Genomic DNA, 7118 nt, shown 5'->3' with positions numbered 1-7118 from the left:
CATTTATACATGTATGTATATTATAAACACTAATAATGCAATCAGATATCGAGAGACAGTTAGTTACACAAGTGCCTGATTGGCCACATTGGGACAGGATAATAATAATAACACATTATTAGGTACCGGTTACACAGGTATGGGCTCAAATGCACAACACGGGAGACAGGTGAAAGTTCAACTCCGAAGGGCATTTAATAATACGTTGCAAAAAGTTAACGCACTCCAGTGCGCTGTGTGTGTCCTGAGCCTGGCGGGTGGGTATCCGTGACCGGGGGGAAGCAGGGGGTTGAAGCTGTGGGGATAACGGAGAGAGAGAGACGGGGTACGGTTTCCCACGGAGAAACGAGGTGAAGCACATGGAAAAAAACACAAGGTAAAAACACACAGGGAAAACATGAGACGTCAAAACGTATGGAACGGGTGGAGACACGAAAAAACGTGAGTAGCCTAAGGTTAGCATGATGATGAAAAAAGCATGAGCAATAGAGGTAATGTCAAGATACTTGCCAGGCCGCCAATAAACGAAGATCTGACGCTGATGCATGGAGAATCCTGGTCTTCTTGTAGGGTGGTGTGGTGATTAGACGGCAGGTGCGGAGTCTCCATCCATCAGCGTGATGACTATCAGCTGTGCCTTTTTTGCGCGCCCGCAGAGCGTACGCCGAAGTGCAGGGAGCGAATGGGACAGACACAGGGTCAGAGACAGACAGAGGGTCGTGCAGGTGAAACCGTAACACACATGATGAAAATAACAGTAGCAGGTGATCATGGATATAACAAGCAGCGTCTCCTCCATACTGAGCGACGACCAACAACAGCTGATACTGAACAACACCGTGCTAACGGCTTGGTCCTACTCTTAATAAGAGAGATCAGCCATCTGCAGGCCCCTCACGACCAGCTTGTGTACATGACCTAGGCCAGTGGTCACCAACCCGTCGACTGGTAGATCTTTGAGACTTTCCCTGTAGATATTTCCATAAAAAAAAAAGTTAAAAAAAATAAAAAAAGGTTTGTTCTTTCCCTGAAAGTCCACATTACAGTTCTACTTTTGTTTTGATGTGAAAAGTGATGCTGCATAAGATGACTGCACTTAGGACTGACTGAGAAAGTACACATTACAGTTCTACTTTATAAAATGCTAATTGTAAATATGTTTGTCAATGTTAATAATATGAGAAAGTCCACATTACAGTTCTACTTTTGTTTTGATGTGAAAAGTGATGCTGCATAAGATGACTGCACTTAGCACTGACTGAGAAAGTACATATTACAGTTCTACTTTGATGTTTTAATGTTGGACCAAAGCATTGCATGTAATTAGAATACAGGCAAATAAAAGTCATTTAGTTTAAAGTACAATTTTGGCTGTCTTTTTCTCTCAACGCTTCAATAGGTAGATCTTGCCTTCACCAAAAGAAATAAGTGATCTTGGGCTTAAAAAGGTTGGTGACTGACCACTGACCTAGGCTAACAGACTGGCCCCTCAGAACCAGCTTGTGTACATGACCTAGGCTACCAAATATAAGAGTTTACACTTGCAGCCCAGCTGTGAAATGGTCTGTTGCTTTTCATCATCTTGGTTAGAAAGGCTACCTAGTCTAGGCTGTAGTACTACCAACCTCTAGAATGAACACATCACTAGGAGCTGCCCAGTACAACCACAGTCTGACACTGTTGACCACTAGGAGCTGCCCAGTACAACCACAGTCTGACAGTGTTGACCACTAGGAGCTGCCCAGTACAACCACAGTCTGACACTGTTGACCACTAGGAGCTGCCCAGTACAACCACAGTCTGACCACTGTTGACCACTATGAGCTGCCCAGTACAACCACAGTCTGACACTGTTGACCACTAGGAGCTGCCCAGTACAACCACAGTCTGACACTGTTGACCACTGGGAGCTGCCCAGTACAACCACAGTCTGACACTGTTGACCACTAGAGCTGCCCAGTACAACCAGTATGTTACTGTTGACCACTAGGAGCTGCCCAGTACAACCACAGTCTGACACTGTTGACCACTAGGAGCTGCCCAGTACAACCACAGTCTGACACTGTTGACCACTATGAGCTGCCCAGAACAACCACAGTCTGACACTGTTGACCACTAGAAGCTGCCCAGTACAACCACAGTCTGACACTGTTGACCACTGGGAGCTGCCCAGTACAACCACAGTCTGACACTGTTAACCACTAGGAGCTGCCCAGTACAACCACAGTCTGACACTGTTAACCACTAGGAGCTGCCCAGTACAACCACAGTCTGACACTGTTGACCACTAGGAGCTGCTCAGTACAACCACAGTCTGACACTGTTAACCACTGGGAGCTGCCCAGTACAACCACAGTCTGACACTGTTAACCACTAGGAGCTGCCCAGTACAACCACAGTCTGACACTGTTGACCACTAGGAGCTGCCCAGTACAACCACAGTCTGACACTGTTGACCACTAGGAGCTGCCCAGTACAACCACAGTCTGACACTGTTGACCACTAGGAGCTGCCCAGTACAACAGTCTTACTATTTATTGTTCACGTGAATCCATTGATCGTATTGATTAGGCTAACTAAAGTACACGTTTTTTTTTTTGATCCACTTTTTCTCCTTGTTTTTCAATTTTTCTCCCATCCCAATTTCGTGTATCCAATTCTCCCCTCCCCTGTCTTGAACGTTGCTCGACTATGCCCCCCACTGGTCGGTTGTAGGGAGGATAGAAGCCTTGCATCACCTGTCCCCTCCGGCACACGAGGAGGCAGCCTGTCGCATCTTTTCACCTCTACAGCGCAATCTCTCAGCGGCGAGGAGTAACGTGTGGGAGGCTCACACTACCCCCGCTACTTCCTGTCTCTGCTGTGCAGGCGTCCCCCAACCGACCTGTAGGGGTCGCTGTCCACAACGTCCAGATTACCACCCATCGACTTCCACCCGCTGACTCTGCCAATGAGTTAGTACGACGGCCGGCCCAAGCCGAAGGCAATGCTGAGACTGGGATTCGATACCGGAGTCTCTTGCGTTGGTGACGAGCGCAATCTCCGCTACGCCACCCAGCCGCGCCACTAAAGTACAAGGTTTTAAACTAAAGTGTTTTTAAACTACTCTCCTGGGGAGCTCTACACACACATGCACACACTCACACACATGCACACACTCACACACACATAAACGCACCCACACACACGCACATACGCACACACACACACACACACACACACACGCACACACACATAGGGCCAAAAGCCAAAGCTCCTCTCTGTCATCCTGCTAAGTGGTTCCCTCCCTCCCAAGACACACACACACACACACACACACACACACACACACACACACACACACACACACACACACACACACACACACACACATACACACACACACACACACACCTCAGGTCCTGTAGTGGAGTCTAGCTTTGAAATACATTTTGAAATAGACACTCCCCTGAGAGAGAGAGAGAGAGAGAGAGAGAGAGAGAGAGAGAGAGAGAGAGAGAGAGAGAGAGTTTATAATAGCGACACAAGTTAAATATACAAATTCATCAGACATCTCGTCTTATACATGACTGACACCTTGTCCAACGAATCCGCTCAATCTCCCAGGCCCTCCAGTCCCACCTCCCGGTGTCTGGGTCAGCGAGAGGTCGTCCAAGGTCACGTCTTCCTCCATCTTGTTCCGTTTCAACTGCTCCTGGTTCAGCGACGTCAACGGAGCCGTTAGATACTTCACTGTCGTCGTAGCCGAATCTGACGGTAGGTACATGTCACTGTAGGTCAGAGGTTGACAACCTTTTTGATATGAAGTGCAATTTTTTAAATGTTCTTGTTAATCAGTGTTGCCATATCAACATCAAAGCCCTGGCTGACATGGGGTCTATTATTCTTTTTATTATTCTCTCTGTTTGGTAAACCATATCTCTGATTTGATAAGCCATCTCTTCGTTTGCTTCCCATACCTGGACACGGCACGTTTGATGGATTCAACCTCGTCTGCCTTATCCTTGACAGTTTTCTCATGTTTAGTCTCAAAATGGTGTTCAACAATCAACGTAAAAAGAAAATTCAAGACATAAAGTCGACACAGCACGGTCCTTCTAAAACACAAAACCCCACTCTTCTGTCCACAAACCTTTACTTTAGCTTTCTTAGCCAGCAGGCCTCTTTCTTAGCTAGCGGGCCTCTTTCTTAGCTAGCGGGCCTCTTTCTTAGCTAACCAGCCTCTTTCTTAGCTAGCTGGCATCTTTCTTAACTACTGGGCCTCTTTCTTAGCTAGCTGGCATCTTTCTTAACTACTGGGCCTCTTTCTTAGCTAGCTGGCCTCTTTCTTAACTAGTGGGCCTCTTTCTTAGCTAGCTGGCCTCTTTCTTAACTAGCAGGCTTGTTTCTTAACTAGCAGGCTTTTTTTAACTAGCTGGTCTCTTTCTTAGCTAGCTGGCTTCTTTCTTAGCTAGCTGGCTTCTTGCTTAGCTAGCGGGCCTCTTTCTTAGCTAGCAGGCCTCTGAATTCACTACAATATGCTTATCTAGCACATTAGCCCTGTCAAAATTACTAATCATCATCCGTTCATCCTCTCTGTGCGTTCAGTAGAAAGCTTTCCAGCTGCAAGCTAGCCTAGCTTAGCACAAATTAATAGAAGCCGATACGGACCACTAGCCTAACTTAAAACTCAGGGCTAGGCTAGCTAGTCTGTATCTGCTTCCATTAATGTGTGCTAAGCTAGGCTATCTTGTAGCTGGATGGTTTTCTACTGAATGCACAGAGAGGAAATTGGTATCTATTTTCTTGTCTGACTCTGGAGAAGACGGTAAGCGCATTTCCCATAATGTAGGCGTGGTCCTTTAGTTTGCAAGACTTTTCAAACTATGAAAAGTCAAAAAGTTAACCCCCCGTTATTGGACATAAATTCCGCCAATGAAGTTACTTTTAAATTTAAAAATAAACTGTCCCAACACAGACACACCCACTGTTAACTCTATTTTATTTATACCACCTATCTATTCCTAATCTCTTTATTCTCTCCCTGACAGAGAACGAGATCCTCCAACCGGAACAGCGCCACCCTCTGCCCTCCCACAGCGATTACATCTCCAACTCCTCTGTCAGGGCCTACCAGACAGGCTACTTTCCTAGCCGCTGTCCCCAGGATGCAGACACCGCAGCCGGGCAGGTACTGGACCAGTGGCGGACTGGGACACAAATTCAGCCCGGGACATTCAGACGCACCAGCCCACGCACCGGCCCCGAAACCGGCCCACACAACGGCCGCTATGAAACACTTGCCCACTATTAAACAACCCAAGGCTGTGGCTAAGGAGTCAAAATCAGGGAGACCAAATCTACACACCGCCCCTAGATGTGCACTCATGCACAGTGCACACACACACACACACACACAGACACACACATACATATACCGTTACTTCCTGTCATAGGCATATGTTTTTTTTTTACTAACATCTTAGTGCCTCATTAGCCTAGGGATTAAGGATACATGAAGTATTAACTACACCATAATAATATTGAGGTTTTGATCCATAGAAAGTAGGGATGTCCGATATTATCTGCCTACCGATATTATCGGCCGATATCGGCATTAAAATGTGATATCGGAAAATATCGGTATCGGTTTTAAACATTTCTATAACCTTTATTTACCCAGGCAAGCAAGTAAGAACAAATTCTGATTTTATTTATTGTCAAAAGTATGCATAATGTTGTGTTAATTCCACAACAAGAGATATGTAATGTTAATTACCTGAAATTATTCCATTTTTTGGGGCGGGAAACCCTGCATATATCGGTATCGGTTGATATCGGTTGATATCGGTATCGGAAATTAAGAGTTGGACAATATCGGTATATCGGTATCGATAAAAAAGCCAATATCGAGCATCCCTAATAGAAAGGTCTGTGCTAGACAATTTCAGTTAGATTGGATTTATTGTCCTTTAATTTGGCACTCATGACATTAGTTGCTTGCCGTTTAATCAACATCGAAAGACCCCCCACTTCCTCCCAGACACCCATTCCAAGAGCCTGTTTCTCTCTCTCTCTCTCTCTCTCTCTCTCTCTCTCTCTCTCTCTCTCTCTCTCTCTCTCTCTCTCTCTCTCTCTCTCTCTCTCTCTCTCTCTCTCTGTGTATGTGTCTCTCTGTGTGTGTGTCTCTCTCTCTGTGTCATTCCCTCTCTCTGTGTGTCTCTCTCTGTCTCTCTCTCTGTGTCTCTCTCTCTGTCTCTCTCTCTGTGTGTCTGTCTGTCTGTCTGGACTGGGCTCTCTCTCTCCCCTCAGGGTCAGCTGTGCTGGACTGGGCACTCTCTCTCCCCTCAGGGTCAGTTGTGCTGGACTGGGCGCTCTCTCTTTCCTCAGAGTCAACTGCATAAGAAGAACATCAGCAATCAATAATAATGGCTTGAATTCATACAGCGTTTTTCAGCCTTTTGAAAACACCCAAAGTAGTAGTAGTAGTAGTAGTAGTAGTAGTAGTAGTAGTAGTAGTAGTAGTTTATTCAGTCATCATCTCACACAATACAATATACACCATCATTTAACAATATTTGATTTTACAGTGACTGAAAAAGTACAGACTGAAGCATAATTCTTATATATGCATGTCCTATATTCTTAACAAAAATTTAAAAAATGAAGACGCCAAAACAGTATTCTAAAAGAAAATAGAAAAAAAAACAGTATTATTGACCCTTGTAGTTTTAAAAAATAGCTTTACAAACCATTTTCTTAAAAACCAAAAGCGAATTACTCATTCTTAACTGTATCAGCATTGTTACACAAAGCGCTTCACAGAAACCATCAAGCATTCACACTCACACAGTCATACGCTACTGGTGGTCGTGAGCAGCATCAGCAAACACAGCTGCCCTGTGGCAGACTGACAGAATCATGTCTGCTAATCAGCGCCAACCACCATCAACAACCTTCATAAATACATTCAACATGAATGGAATAGGCTAACTACCAACTTAGCTGTAGCAGTTAGCTGTTATATGCAATCACATTTGTTTAACTACGGGTAGTAGTTGACCTAGTTGTTAGCTTAAGCTAGTTAACTGTGGTTATTTACAAACATGTAGATGAGACTAATCATATACAGATCGAGA

At 45.1% G+C, this 7118-nt stretch overlaps 1 pseudogene across 1 annotated transcript in view; it reads left to right on the top strand.

The window, feature by feature from the left end:
- LOC311242116 (receptor-type tyrosine-protein phosphatase beta-like) overlaps positions 1-7118 on the top strand; it is a 119090-nt pseudogene that overhangs the window by 91485 nt on the left and 20487 nt on the right. The window contains exons 25-26 of the transcript XR_014620995.1: positions 3607-3756; positions 5031-5170. The product of XR_014620995.1 is annotated as a receptor-type tyrosine-protein phosphatase beta-like (transcript). The remainder of the gene's footprint in view (positions 1-3606; positions 3757-5030; positions 5171-7118) is intronic.

This window comes from Notolepis coatsorum, assembly GCF_963971535.1.
Source record: "Notolepis coatsorum genome assembly, chromosome: 15".
NCBI classification, from domain to species: domain Eukaryota; kingdom Metazoa; phylum Chordata; class Actinopteri; order Aulopiformes; family Paralepididae; genus Notolepis; species Notolepis coatsorum.
The sequence above is the reverse complement of the archived record's forward strand: the minus strand, read 5'-3'. Positions and strand labels throughout refer to the sequence as shown.